General features: G+C 43.4%; 1 non-coding gene across 1 annotated transcript; it reads left to right on the forward strand.

Annotated features, from left to right (window-relative positions):
- Window positions 1-24,339: 24,339 nt before the first annotated feature.
- Window positions 24,340-24,412, forward strand: trnam-cau (transfer RNA methionine (anticodon CAU)). The gene has a single exon. It is a non-coding gene; the product is annotated as a tRNA-Met (tRNA).
- Window positions 24,413-24,663: the final 251 nt, after the last annotated feature.

Here is a 24,663-nt window from a genome sequence, read left to right on the forward strand (position 1 = left end):
AGCCCTCACTGTTCCCAATACCCAGAGCCCTCACTGTCTCCAATACAAAGTCCTCACTGTCCCTAATACACAGAGACCTCTCTGTCTCCAATACAGAGTCCTCACTGTCCCTAATACACAGAGTCCTCACTATCTCCAATATCCGGAGCCATCACTGTCTCCAATACCCAAAGCTCATTGGCTCTTTGGGCTGGAGAACTGACTTGTGTCAGATTAGTGCCAACAGCAGCAGGTTCAATCCCTGTTCTTGCTGGGATGGATTTGGGACCTGCCTTCTTCTACTCGTGGTGGAGATCACAGCAGAGTGGGTCAGACCTGTCTTCAGGCAGAGAATGTAAGAAGAAAATCAATCATTACAAATGTATAAAATGACAATTGGATATAAACAGTGAGAATACATTGAAAATATTGTTAGCAGTTTTATGTTGTTGTAGCTTCTTGACGTTGTCAATAAATTAGAAGAAAGGTGAGAGGTCAGGTGTGTCACATGATTTGTGTATTGCTGACTGTGTTGGCTGCTGATCAGTAGTCAGAGAGAGCTGAGGTAATGTGGGGGATGAGATTGAAGGGGCCTGATTTTAACTTCCTCGAAACCTATTTACTTGCGCAGAGCTGAAACCATGCATTTGGTATTGGGAGTAACACAGGGAAGAGGTAACAGACAGCTTGAGACCTCCTTGCAATGCCCTCAAGTTCAAAAGTCCTAGATCCCACTCCGGAATTTGAGTGTGAGGCTAACATTCTTGTGAAGTGCTGAGTGAGCGCTGCAGTTTGAGAGGGCTTTCATTTGGATGAAATATTAAACTCATGCCCTAATCTATTAAAGTGGGGGTGAAGGATCCCATGGCACTATTTGGGAAAGATTAGATAATTTTCCTGTTACGCTGGCCGACACAACCAAATAGAGATTATCAGGTGATTATTCATTAGTTGTGTGCAAACTGGCTGCTGAGAGCACTTGGAAAAATATATTCATTGCTATGAAGCATTTTGGGGGCATCCTGTGGACATAAAAGGCATAAATATAAATGTAAATTCTTCTTTTCTTTAAAGGACATAATAGGCACATGTGTCAAGAGTTCTATCCTGAGCATTTCCACTACTTCACACTTTGATTCAGTTGGAGAGAGTGCCCCAAGGCTTCAGGTCACTATGATTGATGTCTACTCTCACTCAGAGGCTGATTATGTGAAGATTTATTTTAATGAATCTAAATCCATTCACACTCATAATTCTGATAGTCCTTGAAGCAATGTGTCAACCTGTTACTAATTAAATTCATTAATATGTTAAAAAAAAAACACATTCTACTTTTATCATTGAACTGTTGATAATAAACTTGGTTTCCATTACTCCTGCATTAAATGTATTTTCATTTTTGTTAGTATAAAATCAGGTAACTCAAGCACTTCAAGCCGATGCCTCCCATCTTGAAAATATCCCGGTTCGTCCGTGCTGTTTTCTCCTCTGGGTTCGGCTTTCTATATATTTGATAAGTTTGGAGATGTCTCCATCACACTTTGCCACGCATACAGATTTTTGTATCACGTTTTTAAAAGTATAAAAGAAAGGTAATCTCTCCCAGTTTCTCCCGACTTCAAATAGACCTGAGGATGGGCCCAAAAAGCAATTAACCTTGAATTGACCTCAGAAAGGGAGTACAATGAAACCTTTGTTGCCTTTAATAAACATACCAATTTCCACACAGCTGGACAGAAGCAACATTGTTAGCATCCTTTTGAATCAGAAAGCTAATATAATGCAATCATTGTTCTTAGTTTTAAAATATTGTCCATTCTTTAGGATCTTTAGCAATACTGTTAATTGCATCACAGTACATAATAATGCGGCTCCAAAATTCTTGGGATCTCCTTCACGGACACCTGTGCCAAGGGAGCACAACGCTTCTCTGTCCTCACCGCAGGACAGATACTCCAACCCAGATGCCAGGCTGAGCCATCGGCAGGGGAATATCAATGGTGTTTGTCCTTTAGGATGTAACATCCAACTGCTACCCTACCTGGGCACACCGAGACACAACTGGGCCAAAGAAAATACTCTTCCCTTTTCAGTCTTTGGTTACAAAAGGAAGCATTTTACCTCCAGAGGATGGAATTGATGTCCTATGAGATCAAATGTTCATGGCCCTTTAGGAAATCCACAAAAGGATTCCCCCACGACTTTCCCCATCGCTCCACGATGTGGTCATATCGAAAATCTCTCTTTGGCTCCCATGTTAGACTTTTAAAAGGTTAGAGCAAATAGGGTGTAATCCTTGTGGAACTGGCATCTGTTCCAAATTCTCCACTTGCCCTTGCCAGTTGGAAATTGGCATTCTGCCATTTTCCAATCCTAAGTACCTTGTGGCTTTCATCTCTATAGCTGCATGGCTGACAACAGATTTGAATTTATCAGGAAATGCGGCTGGTGAATGACCCTGGAGATACCTTTGCTAGTGTTATGACATGGAAGCCCAACATATGTCAACTCATTCCAACATTGAATACTTGTGACAGTATAAAATTCCATGCAATTGAAATGTGCTGTTGGCGTTGTGCTACTCTTATTACTAATTTAAACATAAAATCTTGCTGATTTGGTAATTGGATGTGCCATGGAAGACATGACAATACCAACATTATTACAAATGAACAATGAAGAAGATTTTACCAAAAACAAGTTTCTATATTTGACAGTGCGCCACTTTTTAAAAGTAGATCAATTTCACACTTCAGGAAAGATCAGGAAGTAACATGATACATGGAACAATGCATCAAGTAGACTTTGTGTATTAATGGTCCAATGTAATGAGTTGCAATGTCTTTCTTTCAAATTTTTAACAAGAAAAACAGTTATAAAACTCTGTGTAGTGTTCAATTGATTTCTGTTTGCTATTGATGCTCACTGTGCTTGGTACGTTAATGCTGGTGGGAGTCGGTAGTAATCAGAGGAAAACTCTCCGCTGGTTAGAGTCCTACTTGGCACAAAGGAAGATGGTTGTGGTGGTTGGGGGTCAGTCATCTCAGCTCCAGGACATCACTGCAGGAGTTCCTCAGGGTCGTGTCCTAGCCCAACCATCTTCAGCTGTTTCATCAATCACTTTCCTTCCATCATAAGGTCAGAAGTGGGGGTGTTTACTGATGACTGCACAACGTTCAGCACCATTTGCAACTCTTCAGATATTGAAGCAGTCAATGTCCAAGTGCAGCAAAAGGCTAACAGGTGGCATGTAACATTCGTGCCACACAAGTGCCAGGCAATTACAAGAGAGGTTTTCACCATTGCCCCTTGATATTCAACTGTATTATCATCATTGATCCCTCACTATCAACATCCTGAGGTTTTCCATTGACCAGAAACTGAACGGGACTAGCCATGTAAATACTGTGGCTACAAAGGTCAGAGACTTGGAATCCTGCAACAAGTAATTCATCATCTAACTCCCCAAAGCCTGTCCATCTACAAGACACAAGTCAGGATTGTGAAAGAATGTTCTCCACTTGGCTGGATGGGTGCAGCTCCAATAACACTCAAGAAGCTCAACACCAACCTGGACAAAGCAATCTGCTTGATTGACAGCCCATCCACAAAGACTTGCTCCCTCCACCATTGATGCACAAATGGCAGCAATGTGAACAAGATGCGCTGCAGGAATTCACCAAGGGTCCTTAAACCCAAATGCATAACCGCTACCTGGGGAGGCGATGGCCTAGTGGTATTATCACTAGATTATTAATCCAGAGACTCAACTAATGTTCTGGGGACCCTGATTCGAATCCTATCATGGCAGGTGGTGCAAATTGAATTCAATAAAAAAGAATCTGGAATTAATAATCTACTGATGACCATGAAACCATTTACAATTGTCGGAAAAACCCATCTGGTTCACTAATGTCCTTTAGGGACGGAAATCTGCTGACTTTACCTGGTCTGGCCTACATGTGACTCCAGATCCACAGCAATGTGGTTGACTCTCAACTGCCCTCAGACAACTAGGGATGGGCAATAAATGCTGGCCAGCCAGCGATGCCCATGTCCCATGAATGAATTTTTGAAAAATCTAAATGTACAACAGTAGCAGTTGCATGGGAACACCACAACCTGGAAGCTCCCCTCCACCCACTATCCTGACTTGGAAATATATTGCTACTCCTTCACTGTTGCTGGATTAAAATCCTGGGATTCCCTCCCCTAACTCTGGATGCACCTACAACACATGGACTGCAGCAGTTCAAGAAGATAACTCACCACCACCTTCTCAAGGACAATTATGGATGGGCAATAAATGCTGGCCTAGCCAGTGATATCCTCATCCCTCAAATGAATTTTAAAAAGTGTTAGTGCGGACTCAGAGAGAAGTAAAACAAACTGTAGAAGATGCTGGAAGCAAAGAGATGTAAGCATGTAGATGATTTTAAAAAAAACTCTAGTAAATAAAGTTCCTAGACTTAGAAGCTAGTGTGTCATCTCTGCATAGCTCCGAGATATAAAACATACAACACACTAGATACAGGAGTAATGACTGCAGAAAGAACATAGAGCCATATATCCATCATAAGCAGATAGCAAAACATTTGTTCACGTTGTTTCACATAATAATGTTGATTTTTGGATAGCACATATAGGATATTATGCCTAAACCATCTCTTAGCAAATGTTCACCTGGTGTTTACTGTTGAAAACTTTGAGACTTGTCTGACATGCCCCTAATCTGATGTCTTAACAACAGAATTAAACCATTTATTTTAAACAAGCATACACCACGATTAAAATAGCAGTGATAACTGTTACAAAAATATGTCGGATGAGATTCTTCGGCCTCCCAGCCGCATGTTTCCCACCGGCGGGAGGTGGTGTGCTGCTTGCTAACGGCGGGATTCTCTGATCATGCTGCTGTCTATGGGAATTCCCATTGTCATCACCCCACGACGGTGAGAAACCCATGGGTGGGGATACGCTGCTGGTGGGACTGGAGAATCCCGCTGGCGTAACCGGCTGGAGAATTCAGTCCATTATGTTTTCATTTGTTGATTTGGAGAACAGAAATGTCTAGACTTAGACCTTAAATTTATTTTCCAGCTGCAAATCATTGCAGCATTATATCTGCAAATAAAATATAGTCTAAAATACAGTGAACAGTTAATTTTTCATAAAATCAAGCTTTGACCCAGGCTTCATTTTATCTGAGTAGATTACTCATTTTAGTAATTATGTAGCTTCACCCAGGAAAAAGATATAGAATTCTGCATGGATAGTTTGAAAGGCAAGAAAATAGTGAATAGTAAAAGCATGTCTCCGATCAGCATATAAATCAACGAGCTAATTCATTGTTTCAGTGAGTCCTGTGTAGTGATTCATTATGTATCGCCTGTGAAAAGATAATTACACAGTATTAGAAACTACTGTTAGTGCTTGATTGTGTGTATCAGAAGACAGAATGGACATTTCCAGTACAAATTAATATAAGGTACATCAGTAGAGCAGTGTAAGGCTACAATTTACAATATTGGGACTAGCTTAGAGATTACAATAACATGTTTTGAAAAATATGTTCACTCTTTAATTGGAATTGTTGATCAGTGTAGCATTTTTTGATATCTGCAGTGTTGCTGTGCATCAGTCGAGTATCCCAAATTATGGGATGGATTATATTCTGAGGGTAGGTTCCCACACACACCAGCATCACTATAGATGGTGAGCCCACCTCCACTCGGCCAGCTCGCCAGGCTTCATTTAATGGTTGATGAGCCTTTATTTATTCTGAGACGAGATCGGCATCCTTCTTCAAGACCCAAGTACCACCTCATAGAGGCCAATCAGAGGTCAGCAGCCCTGCAGTGCTGCCATCACTGCTAGCAGTGGTGTTGATTGCTGGTATTGCATTGAATACATTGAGGAGGTATTCAGCAATGGACACCCGGTAGGTGCTGGGGCAGGTGAACAGTGGATGTGGGGAGGGAAGACTGTGAGGTGGTGTCTTCAATTGTCACTGGGGTCCTGGAAAGCAGGCATTCCCACCACTTTCATTGACCAGCATGCCATAGAGTAAAACCTATTGGGCTATCATTGGGTAGATATAGCTCTCGCTGCCTGTTAAATTACTGCCACAACAGGAAGAGGCCTTTCAATTTCTCAGTTAAGAGCTCCAATTGAGCAAATGCAGTCAGCCCCCTGAAACCCCCAAAATGCCCATGAAATCAGGACGAGGCCAGGAACTGGTGGCTTGGGAGCAGGTATTTCGCTGATAGCACTGTGCCCTATTTTATGGGCCCACACATTGTTCTAGTCATAATGCCTCTGTCACCCTGCTCCGTTACCCTTCCCCCTTTCACCCTCCCCGCCACCCTGCTCCCCTGTCACCCTTCCCCCTGTCACCCTCCCCCATCACCCTACCCCCTGTCACCCTGCCCCCTGTCACTCTTCCCACTGAAATCTTCCCCCGTCACCCTGCCCTTGTCACCCTGCCCCCCATCATTCTGCATGATCACACATTCCCCTGCCCTGCCACACTGCCCCGCCACACTGCCCCTGTTACCCTTCCCCCTGTAATCCTTCCTTTTATCATCCTGCCCCTGTTATTACATCCCCATGCCAGGGCGGCACGGTGGCACAGTGGTTAGCACTGCTGCCTCACAGCACCAGGGACCCCGGTTCGACTCCCGGCTTGGGCCATTAACTGTGCAGAGTCTGCGCATTCTCACTGTGTCTGTGTGGGTTTCCTTCGGGTGCTCCGGTTTCCTCCCACAGTCTGAAAGATATGCTGGTTAGATGCATTGGAGTGTGGTGACTAGGGGATTTTTACAGTAACTTCATTGCAGTGTTAATGTAAGCCCACTTGTAACACTAATAAATAAACTTTAAAACCTTCACCCTTCCCCCTGTCATCCTGCCCCCTGACACCCTTACCCCCTTCACCCTTCCCCCGTTATCCTGCCCCTATTACCCTTCCCCTTTTCACCCTTTCCCCTTCCCTGCCACCCTGCCTCTTGTCACCCTGCCTCTTGCTACCTGCCCCAATTACCCTTCCCTGTGTCGCTCTGCCCCCATCACCCTTCACCTCCATCTCCCTGCTGTAGTATATTGCATGAATAGTTATGATAGTGAGTTAGCAAAGTATATCACGATATAACAATGACATCAGCAGTCATGTTCTAAAAACTCTGTAAATTTGATGGAACAGTCTGTACTCAAAAGAGATGCAGCTACCTTGCAGATTGTCTTCTATATAGTGTTAATAAAGCTGTTTTGACATAACCTACCTGAGTCAGACCACAGTTATTTATGATAAGAGTGAAACCTGCCCTCCATAGATTAGGCCATGAGACTAATGAAACATGGTAGCACCAATCTAACAATGATTTGATGCCATTGGCTGAATAACCACGGCGAGAAAGTGAATGTGGAAGAAAACCCGTCAGGAGCAAGAATTTGAAAACTTAGCTATGAGGGAGGTACACTGAGAATTGGTGGTGATGTCAACACCAGTCGAGAAGTCACTGCCCCGAGTCCTAACATTTGAAAATCTCATGGGCCCACAGACAGTGTGAACTGTGGAAAAAACACTTCCTGAGGTATCGAGCAGCTTCAGGTTTGCATGCCAAAAAGCAGAAACAGCAGGTTAATTCATTCCTCTATGCCACAGGGCCAGTTGCTGATGATATTCTATTGAGACAGGTGGTAAAAGAGACATCGGCATACTTCAAAACTGTCCTAAAAACATTCGTGATCGAATGAGCCTGATTTAATCAGAGAGCCCAAAGGGCAGGGGGATCCATTGAATTGTTTCTTACCAATCTATATTGCCTGGCTGATCTTGGTGCATTGAAAGGCGAACTCATTCACAACTGTATTGTCACATTTTGCGATGAAAAGCTGACAGACCCTTTATAGATGAAAAATGACCCGTGCACTCGATCAAGCAGTTCAGTGCACGAGGCAGGCTGAATTCAGGAGAACTAACTTGGGTGATAATCTATCATGACACTCAGGCTTTAGATGACTCTGTTAACTGGGTAGACCCGAGGATGGCATCCCCATCCACTCAAAAGCCAACCAAAACAGATGAAAGATCAGGAAACTGCATTGCAGCCATCTTGAGATGCTTATGCTGTGGCACAAAGGAGTAGCAGAGCTGGCAGGATTGTCCAGCAGGAGATGAGAGTGTTTCTAATGCAGAAAGACAGGAAACTTCAAGCAGTTGTGTAAACCTCACAATTTCAATAGAGGAAGAAGACAGAGAACATTCATGAAATGTGAGCTACTTAAGAAATTGTAAATTGCTATATCTTTAAAAGGGCTGCATGATTGCTTCAAGTGCTGATCACATGATTTGATGTCATTCGAGTGTTTCAGAGGCTGTTGTTTTATTCTCAATTTTGTACTCTCTGAAGTGCAGAGAACATTGAGAATAAATCTGTTGCTGTTTATTTGAATCCACATGTGAAGCCCACATTCTTTTCTTTTTGTTGAAACCCATAACCGTTAACATAGTTAGAACATTACAGAAAGAAAATTAGTGATAAATTGGGATTTTGTTTCATCGAGAACATGGAGAAAATATTGTAGGTAGAAGAAAAATATCATCGTGAGTCCTCACACTTTGAATATTAGAAGTCTGGGGAGAAGTAACGACAGGATTAAAGATTGAAGTGCCAGTGCAGGAAGCCAACTGAGAAAAAACACCCTGTGTGGTTTTTAAAGAAGGGCGAGATTCCAGGCAGTATCTGGCATATTTGAAAAGAGGCTTACTTTGCTGTATAGTTGGGGCCATTTGAAAAACAAAATATCAAGTCAACGGTCTCCAGGGTAAAAAGGAGAGCACTGGGAAGACAGTAATGAAACAATATACTGAGCAGTCTCGAGTTGCTAGTGCCTGCAAGAGAAATGGTGGGTCAATTAGGATCCATGAGCACGTTCAATGAAGAAAATGAATCATGGAGATCCTATGGAGAGCATTTTCAGTACTTTGTACAAGCAAATAAAATTGTAGATGATTTGCTTGAACCAGATTTTCTCAGTACAATAGGAAATAAAACCTTTAATTTGCTCCAGAACTTGGTTCATCCAGCAAAGCCAGGAACCAAAATGACTTGACAAAGATCCTTGAAGAGCATTACTTTCCAAAGCTACTGATCATCGTGAAACAGTTCAGGTTCCACTGAAGGTGGAATTGGAAGGTAAAATCATTCCTCAGTTTGTGGCAATCTTAAAAAGGCTGGCACAACGCTATGAGTTCGGTGAGTCATTAGAAGATAATCTTCGAGATTGTCTAGTTTGTGGTCTCCAAAATGCGGCTATCCAAAGAAGATTGCTCACTGAACATGCTTTGACTTTAGAGACAGCAATAAAAATTGCACTGTAAATGGAACTGGCTGCTAAAGAGACTTCACAGGAATGAAGACCCACAAGTCGAAAACTGACCATAAGAAGCCAAAGCATCAACAAGCATGTCACAGATGTGTCAAAATGGGCCATTCAGCAAGTGAATGCTGGAGCAAGGCTAGTCAGTACAAGAAGTGTGGCAAAATGGGTCACATTGCAAAAGATTTCTGGGTTAGATCAACTGCTTCTGAGGAGAATATTCCAAAGAAGAATTTGAGTACCTTCAAGAAGAAGAACAAGTTACATTCTACAAAAAGAATTTACAACATGGAAGAAAAGAATGACAACTGTGAAGAAGAGAATGTCCAGAAATATGATGAGGAGCTCCAACTGAACATCTTATCCATACAGGGTGAATCACATAGATTCCGGGTGATTCTGAAGTTAAATGGACAATCTATTAGGATGGAGTTGGATACAGGTGCTGCTGTATCTTTAATTCCTGTGACTACATATCAATAAAAAGCTGAAGCATCCCCCTTAAAAACTAGCTGATGCACCATTAAGGGCACACATGGAAGAGATTGTGCCATTAAAAGGTTACATAATATCGACGTAGAGTTGGGTCAACAAACAGCGGAGTTGCCTCTCCATGTGGTCCATGGTCATTTTTCAGCTCTATTTGAGAGATCATGGATGGGGAAAATAAAGCGTAACTGGAGTGCTGTCAACAGATTGGTCAATACCAAAACAGACCTACAGCACCTTCTGGATAAATACAAGAGTGTATTCAAAGAGGCATTTGGCTCAATGAAGGGAGTTCAGGTGAAATTCAAGATAAAGCCTAATAGCCAACAAAAAAGTCTCAAAGCAAGAGCGGTGCCAGATACAATTCCTACCAAGGTCAAAGAAGGATTTGCACAACTTGTTAACACTAATGTGTTACAACCAGTTATACTGAGTCACTGGGCTACCCCCATCGTACCCGTCATGAAACCAGATGGTTCAGTTCATATTTGTGGTGATTTTAAAACAACCATAAATGCAGTGTTGTGTGCTGATCAATATCTGCTTCCTTTAATTGAAGGTCTGTTTGCTGGGTTATCAGGTGGGCAGAAATTCAACAAGATTGATTTTTCACAAGCGTGTTTTACAGATGAACGGAGCGGTGAATCTCAACCATTGCTTACCATCGTTACTCAGAAAGGTCTTTTTCATTTTGGAATAACATCCATACCAGCCCTATTCCAAAGATCGATGGATCAGATTTTAAGTGGTCTCTCTGGTGTACAATGTTACCTGGATAATATTCTAATTACGGTGTCCCGTGAACAGGAGCACATGAATAATTTAGGAGCAACATTGGAACATCTTCAAGCACATGGTCAGCATATCAAGAAAGTAAAGTGTGACCTTTTCCAGACATCAGTATAGTATTTGGGTCATGTTGTTGATAGTAAAGGCCTACATAAAGCAACTAAAAAGATGGAAGCTATTTTAGAAGCACCATATCCGATGAATGTGATGCAATTGAGGTCCTTTCTAAGATTAGTAAATTATTTGACAAATCTGTTCCTAACCTAGCTACATTATTGAAGTCATTGCTTAACTTACTATGTGTGAAACAGCCATGGGACTGGACAACAGGATGTGAGAAAGCATGCGAGGATGTCAAAGATATTTTCATCTGCAATAAGCGGATTGGTGTTGGTCCTGCCTTGCTTGAGATTTTTTCAGTGGGCAGCCACAACATGTTGGAGCCTCTCATTAAAAAAATTACGATCAATTCCTCTAGGTCCTGGAGAAAGAGTTCTCCTCCTGACACCTTGTGCAGGAATCTCAAGGAGTTGGTTTGCAGGTGCAGCAGGTAATTAAGAAGGCAAATGGAATTTTGTCCTTCATTGCTAGAGGGATGGAGTTTAAAAACAGTGAGATTATGTTGCAGCTGTATAAGGTGAGGCCACACCTGGAGTACTGTGTACAGTTTTGGTCTCCTTACTTGAGAAAGGATTTACTGGCACTGGAGGGGGTGCAGAGGAGATTCACTAGGTTGATTCCGGAGTTGAGAGGGTTGGCTTATGAGGAGAGACTGAGTAGACTGGGGCTATACTCATTGGAATTCAGAAGAATGAGGGGAGATCTTATAGAAACATGTAAGATTATGAAGGGAATAGATAAGACAGAAGCAGGGAAGTTGCTTCCACTGGCGGGTGAAACTAGAACTAGGGGCATAGCCTCAAAATAAAGGGAAGCAGATTTAGGACTGAGTTGAGGAGGACCTCTTCACACAAAGGGTTGTGAATCTGTGGAATTCCCTGCCCAGTGAAGCAGTTGAGGCTACCTCATTGAATGTTTTTAAGGCAAGGATAGATACATTTTTGAACAGTAAAGGAATTAAGGATTATGGTGAGCGGGTGGGCAATGGAGTTGAGTCCACAAAAAGATCAGCCATGATCTTATTGAATGGCGGAGCAGGCTCGAGGGGCCTACTCCTGCTCCGAGTTCTTATGTTCTTTACCACAGCCATGTAGGTCGCTGCCAGCCTACAATAGGTAATTTTATCCATACGATGGTGATCCATACTATCACCCCCACCCAAATATCATTCTATCTGTTGCTAGACAATAATTTTACAGATTTATGTGAGTTGGCCTGGCCATGGTGAGTAGTTAAAGTGTGTTATAAATCAATGCTGTGAAATTAAGCAAAATATTAACACTCCTGACCTTGATGGCAGTCCTGAGACCAGCACATTTCTTTATCAACTCCTCTTAGTTTTAGTGTACTCTTTCTACCAAAGTAGAATCCCTACAATACAGAAGGAGGCCATTCGGCCCATTGAGTAGTTTCATTGAAAGGACCAGATCAACTTTCTGACTTGTTCCAGCCAATTCTCTCTGGGGCCAGCTTGAATAATGAACTATTGCACTCACTGCCATATCTTCTGACCAAGTGGTAGAAGTGATTTGAGGCTATCTAAACGAGCTGAATGTGCATTACGGTGTGAGCTCATCTCAATGCAACCTAGGTGTATGCAATATTTGCAAAGAAGCAGTTCCTGCATATTTGCACCTACTCTCTTGTAACTCCCACTATTAACTTCAAGCAGCCTATGCAAGCCGAACTTGGGAAAAAAAATTAAAAATAATTGCAGCAGAACATCCTTATCAAAATACAACAGATGTTCCCTACCCAAAAGAAGTAATAAAAAAGCTTATGATTGTCAATGGCAGCCAACTGGATTAAATGATTCATTCTGATTGTAAACTTCTTTGAATAAATCAAGTACATGGAACTAAAAAGGCTGCACTTTATTATGTTTTAAATTGTTCTCTTGGCACATCGCCTGCCTCAATCAGCTGAAAGAAGTTGTATTCTCGAAGAAAAATTCAAGTAAGAACCAATTACCATCAGCATTATGTTTACCTTTGTAGTTGAAAACAAAATCAGTTAATCACATCCAACAGATGTTTTCTTTATTTTACACTAATACAAATGAGCACAATAGCAGCGCGTTATGCGGCTTGCCATTGTTCACGTTGTGATGTACTTACTGATCAGCATATCCCAACACAAAAGCAAAAACAGAAAGGTCAAAATATACATATGCAGGCAATTTGATTTCGACTAGACTGGGAATTGCTTTGTTTTCAGTTCTCATTTCGGGCTTGAACTACACATGTTCCTTTTTGTAGTGTGATTCTGTCATCTTCTGCGTGTAACAGCAGCAACAATTATATATGACAGTGTGGAATGTTAATCTGTCAGTCAAAATGTTCATCCATAGGTCACTTTAATGGCATTGTGTTATTAGTGAGCTAATAGGAAAGGACTTTTGGTTCTGTACAAAAACAGTAGTAAGATATGTGCTTTCCAAAATATTTGTTTTCCAATGATTTTTTTCCCTTTATTCCACCTTTCTCCTCTCCTTGAGACAGCGACCTTTGAATTTTTTTTACTCTATTCATTTCCAGGATGTGGGCATCACTGGCTGGGCTAGCATTTATTACCCATCCCTAACTGCCCTCCATTTCAGAGGGCATTTGAGAGTCAATAACATTGTTGTGGGTCTAGGGTACCTGGAACATGACCCTGGGTCTCTGGATTACTAGTCCAGTGACAATATTACTACAACATTGCCCCCCCCTAATTCTGACAGGTACGCGTTGTTGATTGATACCCGATTCAGGTGGCTACTCTTCACATTTATGTCTCTAAAGTAGAGAGGTGAGCGAGCTTTTCAATTGTCAATGAGTTCTCACCTGAACCTCAGTATTATTAGGGGGCTGTACCCCATTTTATGGAGGCGGCAGTGACATCATCCTGTAAGTGATTCCACCAACACCTCACAGATCACATTTCATTTTCAGTATCTTCTGCCAGGATTAGTGCATCCACTGTATATGCCTGCTCAAATCTGGGGGAACACCAGGAATTCTAATAATTCTAATAATTCTAATAATAAGGGTTCAATTCCAGCCTTGGGTGACTGTCTGTGTGGAGATTACACGTTCTCCCTGTGTCTGCATGGGTTTCCCCCAGGTGCTCCGGCTTCCTCCTGCAGTCCAAAGATATGCAGGTTAGGTGGATTGGCCATGCTAAATTGCCCCTTAGTGTCCCCAGATTTGTAGTTTGGAGGGGTTAGTGGGGTATGTATGTGGAGTTATGGGGATAGGGCTTGGGTAAGATTAAAAGGTGGGTTAGTACAGACTCGGTGGGTCGAAAGGCTTCCTTCTGCTCTGTAGGGATTCTATGCTGGATAAATTCAGCAGATCGAGCAGCATCTGTGGAGAGAAACAGAGTTAATGTTTTGAGTCCATTTGACCCTTCCACAGAACTGATGAGGGATAGGAATTTGATGAATGTTATGGAAGGTTGGGGTCATGCTTGCAGATGGAGCAAAGATGTTCCACAAAACATTCACTGGAAAGTTGGGGTCATGAAGGTAGAGATGGTGTCCTGCAAGGAGTTCATCCAGTCTGCGTTTAGTCTCCCCAGTGTAGAGGAGACCACATACAGTTTACTGTATTTGCTGCTTCCAATGCAGTCTCCTCTACATTGGGGAGACTAAATGCAAACTGGATGAACTCCTTGCAGGACAGCATCTCTCCGTCCACCATCATGACCCCAGCTTTCCAGTCACTTGCCATTTCAATTCAGCAACTTGCTCTCATCCTCACATCTCCATCCTTGGCCTGCTGTGATGCTCCAGTGAAACCCAGCGCAAACTGAAGCAACAGAATATCATCTTCCGACTAGGCACATTACAACCTTCTGGACTCAACACTGACTTCAACAACTTTGGGCTGTGAACTTTCCCATCCATCTTGAACTCCTTTTTGTTTATTGTTTCTTTGGTTTGTCCCAGTACAACAACAACCAATAGCCCAATAGGGCCATCTGTCAGTTGTTTTTCAGTTTTGCTTTCACTGAGCACTGACACTTATTCTCTTATTAGCATATTCTGTGATCTTACATGTATGCCACTATTAGCATTTCTTTCCTCCCTAATGTCACCATTAGGACTCCTTTTGTCTTATGTCCATGACATCTTTGTCAATCTCTCCTTTTCTCTGACCTATCCCTGCCTTTCATTCTGCCCCAACCCTTCTCCAACTATATAATTCATTACATTCCCATCCCTCTTCAGTCTGTAGAAGAATCAAATGGATCTGAAGAACTGGGTGGGATTTTATGACCTCGCTCGACTTGAGACCAGAAAATCCTGCCTGTCCACCCCTCGCCCGCTCCGATTCCATGGCAGTCGGGTTGGTGGAACTCCAGCGACGGTTTCCCTCTCCACAGGTGCCGCCAGGCCTGCTGAGTTTATCCAGCATTTTCTGTTTTATCTCTGGTATTGCTGGCCAGTAATTAAGAATTGGAAAGCTGAACAATATTCCTTTCTTTAGCCCAGGGGCAGAGGCCAATTGCAGCATCCAGTACAATCTCAGCTGAGATTAATTAACTCAATATAGACAAGGGATTGAAGTGAGGATCTTATTGCCTTTGTCAACTGAACCATCAGGAGACATTGTTTTTTACTTATTTATGATTTGCTTATTTGTGTTTTAACTCCACTTCCTTCCTCATGGATTGTTTAGTGGCAGGTGCCATTCCCCAGCTTTAAGTTTAAGTTTATTGATTAGTCACAATAGGCTTACATTAACACTGCAATGAAGTTACTGTGAAAATCCCCGAGTTGCCACCCTCCGGCACCTGTTCGGGTACACTGAGCGAGAATTTAGCATGGCCAATGCACCTAACCAGCACGTCTTTTGGACTGTGGGAGGAAACTGGAAACACCCAGAGGAAACCCATGCAGACATGGGGAGAACATGCAGACTCCGCACAGACAGTGACCCAGCCAGGAATCGAACCCGGGTCCCTGGGCACTGTGAGGCAGCAGTGCTAGTCACTGTGTCAGCTTTAAATAGCAGATAGCCAATCCAAACCTTAGCCGATGCCATGAGAACTCTAAATGGCTGCTTCCCCAGTGTTCACTGTGAAAAGCAGCTCACCTTCACTTGGTCAATTCCTTACATGGGAAATGACAGACCAAACATTTTATCACTGAATGTTGCCCTTCATGTTTACAGATATCAAAACCACTTTAAATTTCCACTCTTTGGTCTCATTTCTGATCAACGTGAGTACCGTGTACTTTTAGGTTGTGGACACATGCGTTTTCACTAATGCTAACCTTGTTCGATGCTGCATTCTTTCTGAAATGTATCCTTTGAGAAATGGAGGCCTGCTTCAGACATTCCATTGTGTTTCATCCAAATCCAGACCACAGGTTAACCTGCTTCAAACTCAAAAATATGTCCAAGTCAAAATCCATTTGCTATTCAATTCGACAACACAATTGAAAACTTTACTTAGATGCAAATATATTGAGCATTTGTTCATCGGCTTTTAAATCAATGAAGGATTCTGTTGTTTCAGATGAAGTTCAAAGTGCAGCACAATACAGTCAAATAAGGGTTAGATTTGTCATTACTACATTTCAATCTCCTCCCCACCTTGGCAGTACATGCTTTCCATTGCCTGGCAACCAGACTGCATCTGTTACAGCCATTGTAAATTATACTAATGATATGTGATTTATGGTCTGTCCTTGCGCTGTATATTGAAATGAAATGCTTAAAAAAGAACAAATTATTTTTGTATCTTCTGCACTACGTTGTTGATAGGTCAAAGATCGACATGCTCTAACAACCCCGCATACAACTCGATAAAGGAAGCAGTTATCACTCAAATTTGAGGATTTTTCTTTACAATTTACTAGTGAATAGTGTTCTAGTTAAAATTGGAAAGGATTAGCTAAGTGGAGTTAAGGCAAGCAGTAGTAGTTCTTCTACAGCCGTTTATTCTCTTATTGACCACAAGGCTGAACCTAATCTTAAACTTTGATAAAAATACAAAATGCTAAAAGTACTCAGCAGGTTGGGCAGCACCTGTAGAAAAAGGGAGAGAGTTACTGCTTGACCAGAGTCCGAGGCATTGACATCATTTCAGGGGTTTTTCAACAAAGGGAACAATGGGGAGCGGGCTTCAACCATTGATGAGGTGGGACACTAGCTAAGGCCAATTTTACCAATGGCATAGGCACCACAGGGCTTGAGAGCTCTGCCTGGTTAAATGAGGCAGCAAGGAAGTGAAGGCTAAATGCCAGCTCTCTCAGAACACCCTTCGGGGAGCCAACGTGCAATGGCAAGAAGGATGGCGCTTAGAAGGCATTGCCAGATCATAGAGTCATAGAATCCCTACAGTGCAGAAGGAGGTCATTTGGCCCATTGAGCCTACACCGACAACTATCACACCCAGGCCCTCTCCTGTAACTGCATACATTTACCCTGCTAATCCCCCTGACACTAGTGGACAATTTATCATGGCCAATCCACCTAACCCACACATCTTTGGACTGTGGGAGGAAACTGGAGCACCCGGAGGAAACCCACGCATACGCAGGGAGAATGTGCAAGCTCCATACAGACAGTGACCCAAGGCTGGAATCGAACCCAGGTCCTTGATGCTGTGAGGCAGCCGTGCTAACCACTGCGCCACCGTACTGCCCACAAATGTCAACAGAAGTGGCAAAATGGTACCAGGAGTGTGGTGATGTGTTGATGGGTCACACAAGAGCAGTGGTACTTGCTCTGAGGAAAGAAATCAGGGATAGATTTAGAGTTGGCGGGGAGTGGGGAGGCAATGGCAGCCATTTGAAAAAGAATGCCCAAGGACTAACAGAGAGATCACCTACACTGGGCTTCATTCACCCAGGCTTCAGGACTCCCACTGAGAAGCTTAAACATTGGAGGAGTTCAGGCACCAGCAGGAGCGCATCAGGAGCCTCAGGACCAGCATGAGGGGTAGCCTTGGGATGGGCATGCCAGAGAAGGGCACAGAGGGGCTCGCCAAAAATAACCTGTGCGCACAGGAGGCTATAACCAGGAAAGAGGATACCGCCCAAGACTTAATGATTTCCGGTTGTCCATCCAGGAGAGTAAGTGAAGGCTGATCTCTGCGCCATACTGCAGGACAAGCTGAGACTCATGGTATTGGGTGGATATCCAATGGCAGAGGCACTGAAGAGCATCACAGATCTCAAGCTCTATGGCTCTGGCTTTTTCCAGGAATCCACAGAGATTTTGTATGACTTCTGCAGAGCTCTGAAGAAATCATACAGACTCAAAATGTTAACGCTGTTTCTCTTTCCACAGATGCTGCCAGAACCACTGACTAGACCAGCATTTACTCCTGTCCCTAATTGCCCTTGACAACGTTGTGTTGAGCCATCTTCTTGAACTGCTGCAGTCCATGTGGTGTAAGTACACCCACAGTGCTGTTAGGAAGGGAGTTCCAGATTTTGACCCAACGACAGCGATATAGTTTCAAGTCAGAATGGTGTGTGGCTTGAAGGGAAACTATCAGTTGGTGGTGGTCCCATGTGTCTACTGCCATTGTCTTCGTAGGTACTGGAGGTCACAGGTTTAGGAAGATGCTATCTAAAGAGATTTGCTGATTTGATGCAGTGTATTTTGCAGATGGCACATATTGCTGCCACTGTATGTTAGTGGAGGCAGGAGTGAATGTTGAAACATAAAATAGCAGCATGAGTAGTCTTTTCCCTTCAAGCCTGCTTCACTATTCAACATGATCATGGGTGACCCTCTCTCTCAATGCCATACTCCAGTGCTTTCCTCATACCCCTGACACTTCTAGAGTTTAGAAATACTTCCTTCTTAAATGTATTTGATGATATGCCTGCTACAGTTTCCTGTGGTAGAGAATTCCATGGGGGGGATCTTGAGCCCGCAGTCTCTGTGCACAGGATTGACTGCGGGGGCTTAAGATCTGGCAAAAGCCAAAATTGTGAATCTCGCCAGTGATGTAAACAGGTTCACACACAAAATGGGTGAGAACCTGATTTACATTAATTTTAATAAATTTAAATATAATTAACCACCTCCCTCACCAGATCTTCCCCCTCACTAAATTTCAGGACTAACAGAGAGATCACCTACACAGGGCCTCATTCACCCAGGCTTCAGGACTCCCACTGAGAAGCTTAAACAGTGGAGGAGTTCAGGCACCAGCAGGAGCGCATCAGGAGCCTCAGGACCAGCAAGAGGGGTAGCCTTGGGATGGGCATGCCAGAGAAGGGCACAGAGGGGCTCGCCAACTAGTCACTGCCTGCCACTCTGAAAATGATCCATTTATTTCTGTCTGCTAACCAGTTCTCAATCCATGCTAATATATTACCCCCAGTTTCATGTGCTTTAATTTTGCACACTTACATCTTATGTGGGACTTTATCAAAAGCTTTCTGAAAATCCAAATAAACCACATCCACTGGGTCACCCTTATCTATTCTGCAGGTTTGTCAAACATGATTTCCCTTTCATAAATCCATGTTGATTTAGTCTAATTCATTGATATTTTCTAAGTGTCCTGCTGTTGTGTTCTTTAGAGTAGACGCTAGCACTTTCCCTCCTACTGAAGTTAGGCAAACGGGTCTGTAATATTCTGTTTCCTCCTTCCCTCCTTTTTTAAATAGCAGAGTTACAATCTGTCCTGACTGTTCCAGAATCCACAGAATTTTGGAAGATGGCAATCAACATATCCATTATTTCCATGGCCACCTCTTTTAGTACCCTGGAATGTACTAGGATTCCAGGGATCCTGGGATTTATTGACTTTCATTCCCATTAACTTCTCCAACACTATTTTTCTAGTAAAACTAATTTCCTTCAATTCCTCCTTCTCACTCGACCCTTAATTCCTTAGCATTTCTGGGAAGTTATTTTTATCTTCTTCTATGAAGTCAAAACTAAAGTAGTTTTTCAATTGCACTGCAATTAAGGGCGTGGATGGGGAGCCAAAATTGCTTTGTCTTGAGTGATGTACAGCTTCTTGAGTATTGCTAGAGCTGCACTCATCCAGGCAAATGGAGAGTATTCCATTAGACTCATGGCTTGTGCCTTGTAGATTATGGACAGCTTCAGGAAGCCAGGAGGTGAGCTACTGGCCACAGAATTCCCAAACTCAGACTACAGAATTCCCAAGCTGTAGCTGCAGTATTTATATTTGATTTGATTTGATTTGATTTATTATTGTCACATGTATTAACATACAGTGAAAAGTATTGCTTCTTGCACGCTATACAGACAAAGCATGCTGTTCGTAGAGAGAGAAATGAGAGAGTGCAGAATGTTGTGTGACAGTCATTGCTAGGGTGTAGAAAAAGATCAACTTAATGCAAGGTAAGTCCATTCAGAAGTCTGATGGCAGCAGGGAAGAAGCTGTTCTTGAGTTGGTTGGTATGTGACCTCAGACTTTTGTATCTTTTTCTCGAAGGAAGAAGGTGGAAGAGAGAATGTCCGGGGTGCTTGGAGTCTTTAATTATGCTGGCTGCTTTGCCGAGGCAGCGGGAAGTGTAGACAGAGTCAATGGATGGGAGGCTGGTTATATGGCCGGCCCAGTTCTGTTTCTGGCCAATGGGAACAACCAGGATGTTGATAGTGGAAGATTCAGCGATGGTAATGCTATTGAATGTCAAGGGGAGATGATTACAATTCCTCTCGTTGGTGATGGTCATTGCCTGATACTTGTGTGGCATAAATTTTACTTGTCACTTGTCAGCCCAAGCCTGAATGTTGCTGCATATGGGCATGGACTGCTTCAGCATCTGAGGAGTCATGAATGGTAAAAATGGTTTATCGTCATCACATCCTTTTCCCTCATTCTCTTGAATAATGGTCCAACAACAATGTTCCAACATAATTTGTTACGTGTAGCAAAGTCAGGTGCTTTACTTGACCACAGTCCACATCTATTGATCTCAATCTATATAATTATTGCTGATCCATCATCAACAGTGCTTTGAGGGAGCAAATATCCCATTCTAGATTCCTCAATTAGGGAACAGCTCGACCTTCTAAACTCAGGGGAATACAAACCACATTTTTGCAAGCTTTCATCATTATTCTGGTGAATCTGCACTGTGCCCCCACCAAGGCTAATATATCTCTGTTGAGGTCGAGTGATCAAATCTGAATGCAGTATGGTAGATGTGGCCTGATCAAGCCTCTGTCTAACTCAGATATTGGGCAGGAACTTGAGCCCATTCCTCTGCGCACAGCAATGGCGGTGGGATCTCAAGATCTGGCAAAATCTAGATATCGCTAATCTTGCCGGTGAGATTGCTATCTCCAATTTTCCCCACTCGTCGCTGGCAACAAGGGGAAAATCAGGTACATCATGTCCATCATGGATGTCAACTTGATTTTAATACATTTTAATAGATTTCAATAATAGACTGTTGGGGCGGGGGGGGGGGGGGGGAGGTGGTGCAGGAGAGTGACCCTGAGACATCCCTGGTTTTGGGGGGGGGAGGGGGTGGAAGAGATGATCTTTTCCCTGATCGGGGTGCCCTTTATTAATGGCACCCTGATCTCAGCGCAACCAGGCTTTGCCGGCATGCTTAGGCCCCGCCCCTCAGCATGATGGCGTGAAACAGGTCCACTGGGTTCTTTTTGACAGAGTGCCAGAAGATTTGGAGAGAAAACCCACCTGTTTCTCTGGAGAGAAACACGCCAATTTTCTGTCAGATCCTGACTCTTTGCCAAATTCTGGTAAGATTGCCCCCATCGTTTCCTTATGCTGCAATTCCAATTCCCGTGAGGTAAAAGCCAACAGTCAACTAGCTTTTTTGATCAATTTTTGCACGAATGGGCTAGCCTTTAGAGATCCATACACATGAAACCCGAAATCTCTTTGCTCCTTCATAGCTCCTCTTCATCTCATTATAAAAAATGATTCCAATTTGCAGATCCCTACATTGAACTCCGTCTGCCATCAGCTAAGCAATTAGGGAAAACTATGGGCAGGATTTTGTGCCCCCCACCCCCATCATTTAATCAGGCAGGATTAAAGTTCAGGACCCCACCAACATCCTGCCTCCACCCTGAATAAACTTGTGAAGCCTCGCTCTGCTGTTCCCCCATTTGTGAGATGCTCCGCAAACTGTTCTTGGATAAAGAGATCAGTTATTAGAAGCTTTGCAGTGTTGATCATTTTGCTGGTTTACAGCCTTTTTGCAAACACAGCAGCGAAGGCCCATGGGCAGCCTTTTTCTCCTGCTGCTGATTGAGGGCCCAAAGTGGGCAATTAATGCCCATTTAAGTGCCCATCCCACCACCGCTGTTATTAAGCCTGCGGCAGTTGTGAGGCTTGCCATGTGGAAAGCCCAAGCAACAAACCCATGCGGGGCTGCTTGCAGGATATCATGGGGGTCCCTCATTCATAGGCACTCAGGAGGGAGCCAGCATGGGAGGAACAGGGTTCACTGAAAGACACCCCTCTGCCCTTGCTATCATCTCAATTCCACACCTCCTCCATGATATCCACCACAAGACCTCCCCCTCTCTCCATCACTCACATCTGGGCTGGATTCCAACAACAGCCACCTCTCCTCCACTGGCACTGCCATTCAATAGACCTTCGCCTTTGACTGGTTGGCAGCTCTCAGTGAACAGGTCTTCTGCCCTAAGGTTCTTGAGCCCAGAGGAAGGCCCACTTCTGGCCTTCTGGTTTGGCCACCAGTGTTGTGGCCCAAGTTGCAATGGCGTTTTTGAAAATAGGCAATATAAGGCTCTTGCCAGTTCTCTGGCGGGTGGCGAGGACCCATTTGCCTCCACAGGATTCTGTCCTATGTCATTTGTAACTTTCTGCTCTCTTGCAAAAAGTGAAGTAAAGTTTATTTATTAGTCACAAGTAATGCTTACATTAACACCAATGAAGTTACTGTGAAATTCTCCTAGTCACCACAATCCGGCATCTGTTTGGGCCAATGCACCTAACCAGCATGTCTTTCAGACTGTGGGAGGAAACCGGAGCATCCTTAAGAAATCAACGCAGACACAGGGAGAACATGAAAACACTGACAGTGACCCAAGTCTGGAATCGAACCCAGGTCCCTGGTGCTGTGAGGCAGTAGTACTAACCACTGTGCCACTGAGCAACATAGTGTACATCCAAACTTGGTGTCATCTGTAAACGTGAACATATAACACTGTACTGCTGAAAAGAGAGATGTTATCAAAGCTTTTTGTCTTGCACTCATCAATACAGATTCACAAGAATACCAAGGCTAAAGAGAAAAAAAATACAATGCATGAGAAGAGAGTGTTGATTGGTTGGCATGTGGACTCTGATTGGTAGAGATGTTGCTATGGTGAATGCACCAGGGAACAGTTAGCTGCCAAGCTTTGTTTCAAAACAAACCACGCAGGTTGACTTTGATTGGTCAGTGCATTGCCATGGAGAATGAACAAGAATGGCTGACCCTCAAGCTTTTGTCTAGTTGAAAAAAGTGCAATACATGGACATGCTCTCTGTTTACAAAGGACATGGTTTTGTTCAGGGAAGGTCATGTATGACCAACTTGATTGAATATTTTGAACAGGTGGTGGAAGCAGAGACCCTCATAACATTTAAAAAGTATTTAAATGTGCACCTGTGATGCCAAGGCATACAAGGCTATGGGCCAGTGGCTGGAAAATGGGATTAGATTAGTTGGATGGTTTGTCTTTGACCAGCACAGATGCAATGGGCTGAAAGGCCTTTCTCTGTGCTGTATACCTGTATTACTTTATGACTCTATGAGGGCCCTGTCTGAATATTTGTATTTTCTAGCACATGTAAGTGAGCCACACTGTAAACCAGACTGATAATCTTAAATTGGTTGTCTGTGCAATTCTTAGCACAATCAGGACTGTTTAGCAAGTGCTGTCCCATTTAGAATCACATCTAATGTTGAACAGTATCCTGCTATGGAGAACAAAGTCATTCCTAATCATTATCTCCTTTCTTTCCAACCAATTACTAACTCATGTTATAAATTTAGCTTCATTTGTAATTGAGTTACCATTTTTTCTAATACTTTCCCCCACGAATGCTTTCTGGAAGGGCCTTTAAGTGACATTCATAGATATTCCCCTATCCAGCACATTAGTGACCAACTCCAAAAATCAACAAGATTAATCAGACATGACCTACCCCTTATAAATCCAAGATGATTCTTCTCCAAGTGCTCAGTCGCTGTCTCTGCTAATAGAGTCCAGTAAGATCCCCACAGATGATGTTAAACTATCAGGCCTGTAGTGATCTAGTTTTTCACTCCTATCATCCATTATTGGGATGCATGCACTCAAATGGGGAAAAGTCAGATAGCATATGCCACTCACTATTCTCCCGACACGACCTGATTCCACACCATTCCTTGACGACTCTTCCGAACAGCCAAATCCCATCCATTTATCTTCTCCCTGGCCTGTCAATTTTACTGAGCCCTTTAAACCTACCTGTTATTCAGCAGCCAGTGCAGTAAAAGAGGGGGCATTGCCCACCTGAGTTTGCAGGAGCTGGACTGTGCTGGGGCCTTCAGGAACTCTTGCTGCAGGCTCCAGCCAGGGAAGATTTGAAGAAAGTTTCCCAGAGCTTTAAGCTCACTGTGCCTTCTTAGCGCAGTAGGCAGTGCGTCAGTCTCATAATCTGAAAGTCCTGAGTTCAATCCTCAGAGAGGGCAGGGCTATTTTTCCACCTTCTTTGGGGGCGACACGGTAGCACAGTGGTTAGCACTGCTGCTTCACAGCTCCAGGGACCTGGGTTCAATTCCCGGCTTGGGTCACTGTCTGTGTGGAGTTTGCACATTCTCCTGCGTGGGTTTCCTCCGGGTGCTCCGGTTTCCTCCCACAGTCTAAAGATGTGCGGGTTAGGTTGATTGGCCATGCTAAAATTGCCCCTTAGTGTCCTGAGATGCTGTGGTGAACCATCGTT

Source organism: Mustelus asterias, chromosome 7, assembly GCF_964213995.1.
Source record: "Mustelus asterias chromosome 7, sMusAst1.hap1.1, whole genome shotgun sequence".
In the NCBI taxonomy this organism is placed as follows: domain Eukaryota; kingdom Metazoa; phylum Chordata; class Chondrichthyes; order Carcharhiniformes; family Triakidae; genus Mustelus; species Mustelus asterias.